The sequence below is a fragment of the Notechis scutatus genome, chromosome 2, assembly GCF_049901735.1.
Source record: "Notechis scutatus isolate UNSWTSFEM ecotype Mainland chromosome 2, rNotScu1.2, whole genome shotgun sequence".
NCBI classification, from domain to species: domain Eukaryota; kingdom Metazoa; phylum Chordata; class Lepidosauria; order Squamata; family Elapidae; genus Notechis; species Notechis scutatus.
Window position 1 is genome coordinate 51,723,431 of NC_142010.1, and position 17,498 is coordinate 51,740,928.

The following is a 17,498-nucleotide window of genomic DNA, read 5'->3' on the forward strand; positions in this document are numbered from 1 at the left end:
CAGTTTCTAAATGTGACATAGATGATAGATAGTTAGATGCAAGGGTGGGCTGCTACCAGTTCATCCCAGTTCAGGCAAACCTGTAGTTAGTTTTATGGCCGCTTCGGTGAACTGGCAAATCCCACCCCTGGCTGGCCCCACCTATCCCTCCCTGCCCCTCCCTGCAGTCCTCACATGGCCCATTTGGATGCCAGGTAAGTGCAGGGCCTGCATGGATGCTTGGGGAGGGCAAAAAATGGGCCTCCTAGCCTCTGGAGGGCCTCCGGAGTCCAGGGGAGGCCATTTTAGCCATCCTGGAGGCTCAAAGAAAGCCTCCGGAGCCTGGGGAGGGCAAAAATGGGCCTCCCATTTCCTGCCTGCAGAAGACCCCCAGAGCCCAGGGGAGGCTGTTTTCGCCTTCTGGAGGCTTGAGGAAAGCCTCGGAAGCACAGGGAGAACAAAAACTGCCCCCCCCCGCACTGTGGTGCAGGAGGCCAACTAGGCAACGCCCACCATAGCCACACCCACCCAGCAACCGGGCAGAGAACCGTTTGCTGATATTTTTGAAGCTCGCCCCTGGATATATGGATGGATGGATGGATGGATGGATGGATGGATGGATGGATAGATAGATAGATAGATAGATAGATAGATAGATAGATAGATAGATAGATAGATAGATAGATAGATAGATAGATAGATAGATAGAGGGATAGATAGATAGATAGAGGGATAGAGGGATAGAGGGATAGAGGGATGGAAGGACGTTCTCCCTAAAAGAAATATGCATTTGGGAAAGGGTTTAAAGACAAAGATGGAGCAACCAGATTATGCAGATTTCTTCTTTTGAAGAATTCTGAGGATTCCTGCAACTAAAGTCCATGTGCAAGCCACTCATTAAAGGCAATATTTCTAGATTTATAGACCAGAACACTGTACATTTCAGTTTCTCTTTCTATTCCTCTATAATTTCTTAAAATCTTCTTTGAGAAAATTCCATTTATATATTGTCTTCAGCATCAGAATAGAATCTATCTTTTAGGAAGTAACATATTGATTTATTTATATGTATAGTGAGTCACATTTCAAGTTCATATTTGTAACATTAAAATTGCCCTACTGTTAATGTCCTCACTACACACACACACACAGAGAGAGAGAGAGAGAGAGAGTGTATTCATGTGTATATGTATATATATGCGCATGCACATACATACACATATGTACACACACATACATACACATACAGAGAGAGAGAGAGAGAGAGAGAGACTGAGAGAGGGAGAGAGAGAGATTCTATGTTGCAAACAAGAGTCTTGGAAACATTAGGCACTAAGTTTCAGAAAAGAGAAGTAGGAAGAACAAGCCAGGGAATTTTTTAAAGAATTAAAAGATGGCTATAATAACCATCCTTTTTCTTATTATGCATTTGATTAAACTAGTAGATAAATTTTCTTATTATGCATTTGATTAAACTAGTAGATAAATTTTCTAAAGCATTATGTTACAGATAATAAGGTATCTTCGTTTCTTTTCGATAAAAATTAAATTTTCCCTATGTGGGAAATGAAAACAAACATTCCACTCTGTGCCACTGGATAACATTCAAAAGTAACTAATAAAAAAGTAATATAATTAAAACATAATTAAAAATCTAAATATACCACTGACTACTGAAGCTACTTCAGGGTATACTGTGCAATAACCCATTTTAAAAACATGCCAGTGAAATTCTGTAATAAGAAATTCACACACACACTGAAAATAAAAACAAAAGTGAGAACAAAATTAGCGCTTATCACCCTTTGGTGTCATGATCATTATTTAATAGCTGTACCTGGCATTCAATTAGACAGTAATTAGATACACTAGGCAGGCAGTAACAATTTTAGGGGCACAATACTATTGTTTGCATGCATGAAAAACACAATTTCCAGCCAAGGTCAGATCAGCACCGGCCCTGCGGGCACTTAACAAAAGCTGCCATAGCTATTTCTGAAAGCTTTGTTACTCCTTGCTAATAATAGCTTGCTATTACGTTACTATCATTTATTGTTTCAACACTGTTGGAATTTCTGTCACCTATGATTGAAATAGCCTCTAAACTTATATATATATACATATACATATACATATACATATACATATGCATATGCATATGCATATACATACATACATACATACATACATACATACATACATACATATATATATATATATATATATATATATATATATATATATATATGTTTTCTTAAGTTTTCAGGGTACTTACATGTATGGTGTTCAGCTTGGTTCGGGTATTTTCCCACGTCATTGTAGTTCTTTTAAAGTTGTAGCAACGTTTCAGCAGAATCTCATCTGCCATCATCAGGCTTCTGTATTGTGTCCGTCTGTGGGTCAGACTTTACAGTGGTTTCAGATTTAAATTTGGGGCAGCCTATTGCTGTGCCAGAATGGTTTTTTCTTCATCCTGATTGGTTGGGAGTCTTGGTCTGTGTTTATTGGTCTCGGAGTTTGCTGTGTTCTGCTTGATGGGTGTTTCTGATATCTTCTGTCTGTTTTTTGGCTCTTTTGTATCTTGATTGGCTGGCAGCATTGTGTTACTTTAATGGAGGTCTTTAGTGCAGCTTGGCTTCGTAAATGGAATATATATATATATATTCTTAAATTTTGCTGGTACTTACATGTATGGTATTCAGCTTTGTTCAGGTATTTTCCACGTCATTTGGTTGTGCTTTTAAAGTTGTAGCAATGTTTGGCAGAATCTGCCATCTTCAGGCTTCTGTATAGTGTTCGTCAGACGAAGCCTGATGATGGCAGATGAGATTCTGCCAAAACATTGCTACAACTTTAAAAGCACAACTATAATGACGTGGGAAAATACCCGAACAAAGCTGAATGCCATACATGTAAGTACCTGAAAACTTTATATATATATATATATATATATATATATATATATATATATATATATATATATATATATATATATATATATATATATATATGTATGTATGTATGTATTTGTATTCACTGCATCAACAGCTTTACATCTGAGTCAGCAATTAAAAGGTCCTTAAACCTTGTCCTGTTTTTCCCTTTGCCGGTAAGGGAAAATGATTATTTCCATTTGGAATCCATGCTCATCCTGCCTTTTCTTACCTCTCTCCCCTTCTGCCTAGTTCAGGGGTGTCAAACTCGTGGCCTGTGGGCCGTATGGTTCATGCGCTGGCCGCACCCACATCTGGTTTAGCAAAGGGGGAAAAAGTCACGATACACCATGTGATGATGCGAGTTTGAAACCCCTGGCCTAGTTCTTCAGTTTCTCCAGATGTATTCGTAAAAAAACTATTTATTGCCCTTAATCCCTATTATAAACTGTTTTTTCCATAGTTTTCTCCCTATCAGCCCTGATTAACTATATTTTTGTTTAGCTACCTCTTCTGTTCTTCTTTCCAGGGTAATGGTCTTTCTGATGTTCTAAGAAGATCCTGGAGTTGTTTCTTAAGCATATTTCTTCCTTTCTCCCCTTTTTTCTCTCTTTATAATTCTACCTTATTAGCACCTTTAAGATTTCCTTTATTTCTCCATTGATATTCAATTCCTTATTTTGCTTGGTACATTTCTATTTCAGAAAGAGGCTTCCAAGAGGCTTAAGGCAAAGAAAATGGAGGTGGTCCCATTTCATTCTCATTTGGAAGTGGGGGAAGGGGTATTTAAGGAGCAAAGAGGATGCCTTAAGTGTCAGTAAATGCATCCAATTGGCTGCTTTAACACAAAAATGCACACATAAAAAATGAAAGGACCACAACATTGGGTTTTCCCTTGCCACTGACATTATGATATCACTGTAAAGTGTACTCTCTGGATGTAAGAAAGTTATGCAGCTTTGATCAAAGGAGATCTATAATCTGTAGGGTTAAACTCCCAAGTGGCCTCAAGAGCTCTCAGAGAGAGAACTGACGACCAGATGACTGCAAAGAAACATGATCCTTCCATCCTCTCCTCCCACCCCGCACCATCCCGTGTCAGCTGTCAGTACCTACCTAGCCTTTCATCGCCTCTGCCAGCAGAACTAATGAAGCTTCTTGGATGACAAGCAAAACGTTTTCTTCTTCTTCTTCAAGAAAAACAAAACAAAACAGCCCAGTTGCCTTTTGAAAAAAAAAGCACCTTTGGGACAACTATGACCTAGATCAGGGGTAGGGAAACTTGGCTCCTTTATCACTTATGGACTTCAACTCCCAGAATTCCTGAGTGAGCCATAAAAGGTTCCCCACCCACATATGTCCTACATTTGTATATTAAACAGCCCCATTCAAGTCAAAAATTGATTTCCCCCACAACTGAAAAACCAGTAGGCCAGGGATGGGGAATCTTTTATGGCTCACTCAGGAATTCTGGCAGTTGAAGTCCATAAGTGATAAAAGAGCCAAGTTTCCCTACCTCTGATCTAGATGAACCGAGAATCTCCACAGATGGTTAGACATAACATAACTTCTCCTTACGAATCATACCCACCAGTATTGGGGATTCAAATATTTTTACCACCAGTTCGGTGGGTATGGCTTAGTGGGCATGCTTTGCATGAGTGCACACACTTTGCATGTGCGCATATGCCAAATGCACACTTTGTACAGGCATAGAGGTGTTTGCGCAGGCACAGAGGCGTTCTAACTCACCTCCTTCAAGCCTGCATGATCCCAGTCACTTCAGCAGCTCCCACGCGGCACTCTTCTGTGCCGCGCAAAGCAGCTGCGCTTCAAATTCAGAGGATAAAGGTGAGCATGGGAGCCTGGGTGGGTGGGAGGCCCAAAAGCAGAGCGGCGGAGAGAAATGGTTCGGACTCCGCTGCTCATTGCTGCTACCGGCTCTGCAGAACCAGGCCGAACTGGCAGAATACCACCACTGATACTCGCCACTCTCTTAAAACATCTCTGTAGCATCCATTCATTTTACAACTGCACATAAAATCCATATTAAAGAGCATCCGCACTGCGGAGCTTATTTGCCTATTTTATATCACCTTCCGCCTATGCCACGGGGTGTCAAACTCAATCGCGTCACTTGACGTATCGTGACATATCACGTTTTTTGCCGTTGTGGAGCTGGGGTAGCTGCGGTCTGTGCATGACACATCTGGCCCGTGGGCTGCCAGTTTGACAGGCTTGTCCTATGCCAACTAGAATTTTTTTAAAAAGATTTTTGAAAGCACATAAGGAATAAAGCACAACAAACTCTTTTAGACCGGAGTCCCAAAGAATAGTACAGCAATGGAAAATGGCCACCTTCAAGACCCTATAATAATCTGACAGATGACCTCACTGGTCCATGTAGTTTTTGAGTGTGGGTCTAGCCCAGCAGTCAAAGGCTGAGGATGACTATTATTTGCCCTAGTTGGATGGGGAATGTTAACTAATATATTCAAGTAAGATTTTAAAAATAGCTGGCAGTCATGGGATTCACTGTGACACTGTATGGGAATGAAAGTTGACATTTGAAGAAGCAGGATAAGAGAGTCTTGATGGCTTTTTTGCATTTTGGTACTGAAGAAGACTCCTGAGAATGTGGATAATCAAGAAAACAAACTGCTGGATCATCAAATAAATAAACCTAGAGTTCTCACTTGAAGCAGAAATGAACAGATTAAAATTATCTTAGTTCAAAGACATTATGTGATTACCTATAGCTCTCTGGAAAAAGCTCTAATGTTATGAATGATGGAAGAAAAAAGAAGAGGAGGATGACCAGCATCAAGATGGATGGACTTAGTTACAATGGTGATAAATGCACAGTTGGAAGACTTGAAAAAACAGATTAGGGACAGACTGTTCTGGAGAAAACCTATGTGGTTGCTAATAATCAACAGTGACTTGATGGCACATAATCAATCAATCAATCAGCTATTTAATGGTTTCCCAGAAAGCTATACTGAAAATTCTGAAATTATGAAGAAGAAATTCAGTATGCAAACTAAATCAACCAATTTTCCACTGGATCAATGCAAAATAAGGTATGCTAACAAGCTAGAGAATTACGTTTATTTAATTATGACATATATCAACCACCTTGATGCAGATGGACAACCTGTTCAGCTTGGCCGCCCAACATGGGGTGGGTGGGGGGTGAGTGGCAGGTACATGCACACAGCTTTGTTTGTCCAAGTAGTGTGCATGCATGCACGCCCTCCACTCATGCAAATGGAGCTTCACATGTGAGCAGCAGGCACTCGTGCGAGAAGAGGGTGCTTGTGCTCACACGCAAAGCTCCATTCACATGAGCAGAGAGTGCTTGCGCAAAGCTCCAGCAGCACATGCTTGCTCATTTCTCCTACAGCCCAGTTTCAAACAGGCCGCACCCCGATAGTGGGCTCTGGCCTGGGGGTTGGGAACTCCTGCTGTAGGCAATATAAAGCTATGAGTCATAATAAAATAATAATGCAACATAACAATTTAACAGTAATCAAAAACAATAACGTGGTTATTGATTACTGGTGACCATGACTACAGGAATTTATTCTAAAAGTCTTTCAGAAAAGCCAAATATTTACAAGTCTCTGGAATGCCATGTTGAGGGAGGCTCATCCTTGTAGAGAAAGTGAAAGGCCCACCTCGTGATAAGAGGGGATCAGACAGACAAACGTATAGAAGGAAGGTAGCTTCTAAAGTATCCAGGCCTAGAAATATATAAGATTTTTATTATCAACTATCAGGCATCCTTCAGTCTCCTTTCTGATGAATTCTTCTACTGTCTTACTACTCTAATATGATCTAGGATTCTAGGGGGAAGCATAAGGACCCAGGAGATATGTACCTATATTATATGTAGAAGTGTGAAATGTTCTAAAAGATATTTTTGGGCATTAAATTATCCTATTAAGCAGGTTAAATAATTTACATACCTAGGCATAATTTTTCATGCCATGACCTCATCCACAGGGAATATATAGCATAAAACTCCCAGAGAGGCATCATAGCATTGCAATCATTCCTCTATACTAAAGGGGCATTACTCCAACGTATTCAACTAAAGTTGCTGTTTGATGCCTGATTAGCCCACATAGTTCTTTTGTTCATCTAGAAAGAGTCCAGACCACATTTCTCAAAAACATACTCCAGGTCCCTAGCAGTCTCTCCAACGCAATTCTTCACTGTGAATCTGTCATCGGTAAGATTAAGAGTAATACCTGATCACACTGTATTAAGCACTGGGCCATAATTTCCCTTGCCCTTGTAAGTCTGACACCTCAGTTTTATAATTTTGTCTGATCCTGATACAAAGAAATGGACAAAAATATGGAGCTCCAGGATTTTTTAAAAAGATTCAGTTGTACAGGCTTGGGAACAAAAGTACAGTAACAGCTTTGAGGTATGGGTTAAAAATATCCAGTTGGACCAGAGATGGTATTCAGCAGGTTCTGACCAGTTCTGGAGAACCAATAGCAGAAATTTTGAGTAGTTTGGAGAACCAGCAAATACCACCTCTGGCTGGCCCCGCTCCCATCTATTCTCTGCCTCCAGAGTCCCAGCTGATTGGCTGGGACTTCTTTTGTTGCCCTGCACAGGAGAATGGAGCTTGAAAGCAGGTTAGTGGGGTGGGGAGGGAATGGAGATTTTACAGTATCCTTCCATGCCACACCCACCAAGCCACATACACTCCCAAACCACACCCACAGAACTGGTAGTAAACATTTTTTTTTGGTAAATTTTATTTGAGTTTTCACAAAGAGAAAAAAAATATAAATTAAACATCTCTTTTGAAAGTAGCATAATCCCGGGTTACATTTCTTCATACAGACACAAATTCAGGTTCATGCTCGTTTTTATATTCTATTCCATATCTTATTACTATTTTACATTTTTTGCATAGCTTCTCCCCTCTTTTAATTTTCTCAATTTTATTTTAATTATCTCATCTCAATTCAAATCATTGTATTTATATTTTTTGTCTGTGCTGTTTCAATTATCTATTATCTTTTCTCATTAAACAAAATTTCTCCTGTAGTTACTGATTGGAGTATGACCCCTTTATATCTTTTCCCTAAAGTTGTAACATTCAATATAATACATAACTTCCATTCGGATTCTGCTTGGTTCATTCTTAAAATACACACTGTATTCTTAAAAAAAGAAAAAATTATAAATGTATATAATTAAAACAACATTCCATTCCAATTCAATTCTATCATTAATATTAATATTCATTAAAGTCTTAACATCTTTAACATTACTTTTCAATTAAATATCATACTTCTATGGGAACAATTATAAGCTTTCCATAGTTAATTCCCCCACTCTTCACTTATATTTTATAAAACATTAACTAATTAAAATGTTCCCGTTCCTTCCTAATTCAATTTTCTCATTTATTTTATTTCACTTATTTTATTCACAAACATTTCACTAAATTACACTAACTATTTTATCCCTCATTTTAATCATACGTTGTTTCCAATTTTCTAAAGTTATTTCTATTACTAATATAACAATACAATCTTATGTACCTTTACAGAATCCCTTTTTCAGTTAGATTTTCACCCATTATCTCTAAATAGGTCCTGTTTCTCTATATCTTGCTCCGGTCCTTTGTAACCTCTTTTCCTTTCCTTCTTCCCTCTCTTCTTCTCTCTCCCCTTTTTACCCCCTTGTCTCTCTACCTCTATTTCTCTCTTCTGTATTCCCCTCTTCTGTTGCTTTCCAGTATTATACTTATTTTTCGAATTATTTTTCTTTTCTTTGGTTGTTTTTTTAAGTCTTAAATTCTCCATTCTCTTTCCCCCCCTTTCCTTTTTCTTCCCCACATAAAATTACTTGTTCATTAAAGATGGCTTCTTCTTTGTGTCAGTCTTCTTGTTTTGCAGTCGTTTCTTGTTGTTTCTCATAGTTCCAAATCTCCATTTCTAAGAATTGAAAAACGTAGCCAAAAGAACCCTTCCCTTCTTGTTCATCTTCTTTGTACTTTTTAAGTTCCATTTTCAATTCATCCAGAAGTGGTGCCATTGTACACATTTTTAAACAACCACCCGATTGATTTTAGTCATTCAAATATAATAACCAAAAATCCAAAAATCACCCAATAATCCAAATACACACAAGGTGTTTCTTTTTTGCTCTTTTTTTCACTTTCTCTTCCTGGGGTTACTATTTAGTTGCAAAGTTTCAGTTAAAATGTATCTTTTAGAAGTCTTGTTAAAGTTTTACTGTAGATTCTTTTTAATTCCAGGCAGTTTCCTCCCTCTTCCAGATCCTGCCCTTATTCTTTTTTTTTTTTTTTAAACAAATTTTATTAATTTTAAAGACAAACAAATCATCGTTGACCATTACATACCTTTTTCCATTATACATTTTACAAGTCAAATAAAACCTTATTTTATACAGTATAATTCTATTTTAAACCATTTCCATATGAGCATACAAATACCTCTTATCCAATTTCTCTTTACTTCTCTTTACTCTTATTCAATCTTATTCAATTTCACTATTATTATTTCATCTATTTCTTTCTGACTTGGTTACCATTATTGTCATTCTATATTTCTGCAAGGTTCTATTAATTCTCCCAAAAACATAAACACACAACACACAAACATATAAAAATCTTTTAGGAAAGTAACTTGGCCCCAGGTACCTCTCTCTACATGAACTTCAATTATATTCATGCTCATCTTACATATCATTACTTATTTTATTTACCATTCTATATCTTCTATATTAGCTTCTCCACACATTTCAATCTTCTTAATTCTATCTTATTTAATCCATCTTAATTTGAGTCATTATATTTGTATCTTTTGTCCATTCTTTATTATCCCCCTGTCTCATTCCTTATAATAAAAAAAGAATTTCTCCTGAAATCACTAATCAGAGTATGATGCCTTTTTATCTTCCCCTAAATTAATTAGATTAACATTTAAAATAACACCTAATACCCAATCTGATTCTGCTTGGTACATTCTATCTTCTTAATGTTTTTGTTTTTAATAAAAATAATAATAATAATAAATCCAAAATGATTAAATACATAGTTAAATAGTAGATCTAAATATTAAATCTTATAATATTCCCATTGCCTTTTCCAAAATGCTACTATAATAATTTTATAATAACATCAATACCATAAACATATTAAACTCTTTAATTAAAACTCAGTATTCTAAACATTCCCTTTAATATTTTGTTAAATTTTAAAATCAATCATTTCTAAACATTTCAACATTTTAATCTCTTATCAACTCTTAAACCGTTCTAATTTTCTATTTCTAATACAAATGCTACAATACCATCTTATGTACCTTGCAGAAACTTTTTTAAAGAAATTGTACTTTACCCTTTGTCCCTAAAAAAATTCCTCTTTTCCCATCTAATTTCAAAACTTTGTGGCTTTTCTCCACCTTTCTTTCTTTCTTCCCCCACCAGACCTCCCTACCCCCTTCTCCTAGTCTCTGCCTTTGCCTTGCTGGTTTCCCTTCTCTGTTGTGTTCCTTTTTTTCTTTTGTTCACTATCATTATATTGATTTTGCACCTTATTTTTCTCTTTCTTAAGTATTTTTAAGTCTTAAGTCCTTCATTTTCCTTCCGTTCTTCCTTCCTTCTTTCTTAGTTAAATGTTGAAATTCATTAAAGATGGCTTCTTCTTCGTCTTCATCTTCATCTTCTGCTGCCTCCATCTGTTGTACTGTTTGTTGATAGTTAACAAGCGCCATTTCTAAAAAAGGAAGGCTTCTTTCACACCATCTTTACCATCTGTTTTTGCTTGCTCATATTCCTTATTCTTATTCTCTCCCTCTTTTTTTTTTTGGGTTGTTTGGGGGGGGGGGGGGGTTTTTTCGGGGGGGGGGGGTTTGGGGGTTTGGTTTTTTTTGGTGGTGGGTGTGTTTGGGGTGGGGTGGGGGTGCGGGGGCCCCCCCCCCCCCCCCGCCGGGCGGGGTCCGGGGGGGGCCCCCGGGGGGTCCTGGTGGGGGGGGGGGGGGTGGGGGGGGGGGGGGGGGGGGGGGGGGGGGGGGGGCGGGGGGGCCGGCCCCCCCCCGGGCCCCCCCCCCGGCGGGCGCCCCGCGGGGGGGGGCCGGGGGGGGCCGGGCCCGGGGGGGGCCCCCGCCGGCCTTGGGGGGGGGGGGGGGGGGGGCGGGGCCGGCCGGGGCCCGGCCCGGCCGCCTTACTCCTTCCAAAAGCTTCCTGCTTATGAAAAAAAAATTTAATGTCCAGAAATCTTTATTATCCCTTTGGCATTTTGTTTTATTTTCAGCTTAATTTCCTATTGATGTCAATTGCCTATTGATGTCAAATACTTTCAAATACACTTGACCTTGTTACTCTAAATGTGGTTAATTTTTTTCTTGTCATATACAAAATAGTGAATTAATTGATCCATCCAATTACTTTTGTCATTTGCAATTATTCATAAACAACTAATTTTCTGCCTTCTGCACAGAGGTGGATTTGAAGCTGTACAGATGTAAATAGATAACTCAACAAGATGTCCATAACAAATTACATTTATTGGTTCATCAGGTATCCTCATAACTCATGTTTGTGATGAAGTTCTTCTTTAATGACCAATCCTTTGTATATCTGCCTTGTAGTAAAAGATGGTTATCTCCTAACCCATCTCGTAGTGATAGAAAGAAGCTGCCATGAGTTAGAGAGTTCAGACAAAGAATGAGGAAAACCTCCCCCACCCTTCGAGGGTCAATTTAGTGTCCAATCAGGATTACAGATGTGGCCACGTGACATGAACTACATTTCCCAGTAAACCTTTAACTACATTTACCATGATGCATTCCCTTAAGGGGACAGTTCATAATTCCCAAGTAACTATCCAATTCCCATAGACTGGCTGGGACAGCACAACTAATGTGTTTTACATTATTTGGCTTTATATGTCCTGGTCTTTGACCACAATAAAATTTTCTTCTTCTTCCGCATTATATGTAGTTGGAAAGACTAAAAATAAGTGTGCTGCACATGTACATTTCCAAAATTATGGAATATAACTTAATGTTTTTTTATCAGGGAGTTTCCTGGGTTACTGATCTGTAAAGTTAAGGGCATCTTCACTTTTAACACTGATTCCTCAGGTAACAGAAAAACAGCTCAGCTTTGCTGATGTTTCTTCTCATTCAGCCTTTTAAATTGGTGGACTGTGATAGGAAGAAAGTTACCTTTTGGATTGAGGAAAAAAAAGAACAAAAATTGTGATATTTTGTCCTCTTCAACTTAATTATTTCACTCAATTCTGGGGACTCAGCCCACTTTCATATTTTAAGGGGAAAATGGGATAATCTGTCCTCCATGCCTGCCTTTGGAACTGAAATCTCCTAAGCAGAGTGAGCCTTTGGTAGCAGGTGGATGAAAGCGGACACGTGTATAAATAAATGGATATTACGGTATCAAAGATGATGCTGTGTATCTCTAGAGAAAAGTAACTAGTGGTTGTCAAGGACTTTATAGTCAAAGGATCTTACAATGGCTACTTAAATACTTTTAAAAAAATTAACACCACGATTTCATGCTTAGCTACTACTTCAACGGAGCTGCTTTAGGTTAACTGTTGCAACTACTCTTCTTTCAAGTTGGTGGGCTTCAAACTCCCATCACCAACTATCTTGACCAACATGGAGTTAAAGACATCTGGGAGGCAGATTTTTAATTTTTGAATGGAATTGCATTATAAATGATAAAAGAAAAATAAATTACCATACTGGAGCTTTTCTCTTCTAAAACCCATCTGCAGGACTCCCTGCCTCAGGGAATCAGGCTGGCTTTTAATTCTCTGCTTTGCAGATTCTATCTTCAGAAGAGCTTTCAAGTTATTCCTTGATGCATAAGATAGCTCTGCTCTGGACACCATCTCAGCCTGGGTGTTTTCTAGTTGGGTGGATTTCAATTCTCGGGATTCTCCACAGTGATCACATGAGTAAAGAATTCCAGAAGGTGGATTTCACACATTTGAAGGGTGTCCGGAGCAGGAAATGCTAGTTGCATTACTTTTCCTGGCATTCTTTGGGAATATTTACATGTCAAAGTGGTGGCATGACCCATTTTTTTTTTCCCTTTCCCAGAGAATGATGATGAGCAGGCATAACACTAGGAGATGCTGCTTCAAAGCAGTTGTCAGTTAAAGGAACATGATACCCATCAGTATTTTACTTGCTTCAGTTCAGTGCAGAATCAATCTGTGTCCAATCTCACAGCTAAAAAGACAGAGATGGAACAAATATAAGCCTTAACTTGGTCTCATTGTCTTTCTGACAAGTGGCACCAAATTAAGCAAACATATATGATCAAACTATGCTATGTTTGATTTACACAAGATTCAGGTGTTAAAAAAAAACAAGCTTAGTGACACAGGAAACTAATAAGGGGCAAAGGAGGAAAGCTCCAGGTACTTATTGCACAGAAAAGGGCATCAAAGCCATTAATCAGGCATAGCTAACAGGTGGGCCTTCCCAACTTGGCAGGCTGATGGTTGCAAGGCCAGCTGCAGCTCCTGGCAATCACAGGCTTCTTGTTTTAACACCCCAGATCTGCTGGGTGATAACTAGCTTTATTATTCTCTCAACCATGAATCAAAGCAACTGCGCTATTCCAAAGTCTCCAGTCTCAGAAAGCTTACCATCTACATGTGTTTGCAGTGGTCAGGCTGCCTTATTGAGACAGAGCCTCATCTCTTTGCTTCATCGGGGTGGGTAACCCTAGCCCGATTAAAGACAAATTGGAAGTGGGGGATTTAAAAGACAGGCCGTGAATTCTTCCAACTAGAGAAAGGCGATCTGATAAGGAACTCCTAACCTTGTAAATCTGGTTTAACAATTCAAAAAATAAAGCAAGTAGTTTGAAAAAATCATTGAAGAAAAGCAGCAATAGCATTTGCTTTTTAAATCCGGTCTTCTAAGTCAGAAAAGAGGCACGGTAAAATTAGTTAAAATGTAAGCACTGAACACAATGAAATGTTCTTCCCATTCCCAATTCTTGCGAAGGTTATTAGTTCCAACATTCGAGATAATGTAAGGTCACCATAGCTGGGCTGCAAAAATCCAAACAATCCTAGAAAGCAGCAAAGGGAATCAGAAAACTGTGCTGCCATCTAATGGTTGTCCGGATTTCTACATCTGATAGCCATACCTTTAGCTAAAATAATTTCATTCTGAGGTATCCCAAAAGTTCAATTTATTCGTCCACATTATTTTACAAGGTAAAATACCTTGGCAGGAAAGTAGTCAGAACTTCAGTAGTAATTCACTTCTTCTGCATAACAGAACAAAATATCAACTTCCTTTCTGCAACTTCAGCATTATCGATTCTACCAATAAAGAATACAGCAAAATATCCACTGCAGACTTGAAGGGTTTAGTTTTAACTCCACTCTATTTTTTACCTGTGATTCCAAAATGATGTTTTCATTTATTCTCCGAAGAGCCTCTATAGTAGGAGTATAAGCAGTACAGACCAAAATATATTCAGGTGTGTTCCAAGCAGAAAAGTACACCAATCAAGTAGTAGGAGAGTTCTTGTATGCCCCCTTTTAAAGACAGAGAAATTAAAAAAATACTGGCATACGAGCCCAGCTTCAATACAAGCAATTCTATGCTCACAGAGCACCAAGAATTCCACAAGGATTTTGTCCCAGGCTAGGAAGTGTTAACATTAGCAAAGTGTCCCTTGCCCTAAATTAAATGTTATATTTTTTCCCCATACTGATCTTTTAAGATATAGATGGAGTTCTGTTGCACCCTAATACAGCGTTTCTCAATCTTGGCAACTTTAAAATACAAGGACTTGCTGGCTGGGGAATTCTGGGAGTTGAATTCCATATAACTTAAAGTTGGCATGAAAAGTTGTCCTAATGACTTCCCATCGAAAGTTCAGATTGAGTTGTGGGGTGACTCACCATTGCCCTCTATAATCATTTGAAATAAGCTGTGACCATTGTTTCAGTTCTTATTTCATTTAAACAGTGCAAAAATTGTTAGGTCTACCTATTCTATTGTTTTCTTGTCTATTTAATTCTTAATAAGAAAATATATTTCGTTTTCAAAAAACAATCTCATCCCCTCTTCCTTTATATTTTACAGTTAAGGGAATCAGCAATTAATTAATAAACCTTTCCACAAGCAATTCCCTGTTGTGAAACCCAGAATCCTTTGTATTAAAGTACTTCTTCCCGCCTCATTTTACTGGCTTTATTCCAAGTGGTTCTTAAAAGCATTGGAACTTAGGTCTTGGCCTCCATCAGATGAACTATTTCCTGTTAGAGGTTACTCACTTCCTATTTTCCATATTTAGACAATCCCTGCCTGTGGATGGCTTTGATTTGCTATGTACTTCAGCTAGATTAAGTGTGAACAAAAGAAAGAAAAAAAGAAAAAGGGGGGGGGACAGACAGATGTTTGGGAGATGTGTCAAAACAGTGTAATAGAACTGTACAAAAAATAAAGTGATTGCCCAAATCATTTCAGGAAACTCGGGTTTTAAGGTAGTCACAAACAGCTTTTTTGGATGGCAGGCCTCAATTTGATCACAGAAAAAATGAAAATGAATAAAAAAGAATAGAATGGGAGGAAGGTTATATCGTTCTACATTGAAAGATAACCATTTATTTCGGCCCAATACTTTTACATGTGAATAATATTGCGCATCAGTGCAATATCAATATCCTCCAGCACAAAGAGGCAACATGCCATATTTTCTACACAGCTGCCTGTCACGCAGTTCTTGCAGTTAAAAGAGTCTAAATAAGTAAAAAAAAAAAAACCTTGACAAATGTAAAAGTCATAAGACATCAATAGCTGGAGAGGATTTGCATTGTGAAAGAACAAAAATAGAGGTTCTGTGTACCTGAGAAGAGGGCTTGGCCCTCTGCAGAAGCATCTGCAGTCAGAGGAGGTAAGTCAAGATAGCAGGCGCAACTGCACAAATCCCAGCCCTTTTTCCTTTGCCTTGTTTGATATCCCTTCTTCTCCTTCCACTGTTCTTAGTTTGAAGAATTTAGTCCAGAATTGGAAAAAAGGAACAAAGGTTTTCTTCGCACTGTGGAAACATAGTTTTGAGTGTAACCTGTAAGCTTACCCTGCTAGTAGCCAACAACCCAGAAAGGAGAGTGGTTGACAGAAAACAAAGGTGTAACCAGGTCTGGTTTTTCTCTTATGGGTCCCAAAATCAAACAAATGCATCATTGCACTTTCCAGTGTTCAAATTCTGCCAAAGAATCATACAATCACAACAATGTAGGATTTATTAAAATATTTTATGATAAGTTAAAATGATGAAAGCTATAAATCCAACAGTACTGAATCTATTATGTCTTGCTCATATTTAAACTTATTTTCCTCTAAGAAAACAGGCAGACAGCACAGTGTGCAGGATAAAGCTACATAATGAAAACACTTTACTTATATTTCACTTTTCATAAAGGACCTTTAGGCTGAGCAGTCTTGCCTGGAAGTATATCTGTTTCTAAAGAGCAATTGTTCTGACTTGGAACTCAAAGCACAGGATTCTAGACTGTCACCTGAATTAACTGCCTATCCAGACATGTTTGGCATCAATACTCAATCTTTCTTCTGCCTGCATTTCTGTCTTCCCAGCTGATCTGAATTCCTTCCCATTCCCCACTTCCCCAAATTTAGTTCTGGGATGGATGCAATTCAAGCAGAAGATAAACCGCCTGTGGGGGGGGGATTGTTTTATTTATTTATTTATTTATTTATTTATTTATTTGATTTGCCAATTGTTTACAAGATAATAAGTATAAATGTATACATAGTTGTGAATACATGAAATGGTTACATATAAGAAAAATAAAAGAATAGGAGAAACAATAGGACAGGGACGGTAGGCACGTTGGTGCGCTTTATGCACGCCCCTACAGACCTCTTAGGAAAGGGGTGAGGTCAATAGTAGACAGTCTAAGGTTAAAGTTGTTGGGGTTTGGGGAAGAAACTACAGAGTCGGGTAGAGTATTCCAGACATTGACCACTCTATTGCTGAAGTCGTATTTCCTGCAATCAAGTTTGGTGCGGTTTACTTTGAGTTTGTATCTATTGTGTGCTCTTGTGTTGTTATGGTTGAAGCTGAAGTATTCATTGACAGGTAGGACATTGCAATGTATGATTTTGTATACCATGCTTAAGTCAGACCGAAGACGGCGTAATTCAAGGTTTTCTAGTTCTAGAATTTCAAGTCTGGTGGCATAAGGTATTCTACAGTATTCTACAGTTTGCATAGGAGATTTTGTTCCTCTCCCACCTTTTGATTTTTTCCTGCAAGTAATTCTCTCTTCATTGTTCACTGAAAAAGAGAGACGGAAGTAATAACTGAGAGTTTCTGCAATGGAGACAAATTCCTTGTGTGTCTAATCACACTTTGCCCAATAAAACCTATTCTATTCTATTCTATTCTATTCTATTCTATTCTATTCTATTCTATTCTATTCTATTCCATTCCATTCCATTCCATTCCATTCCATTCCAAAAAGAAATAAAAGTATTTTGGCTCCAGACTTGCCTTTCACTGGCATCT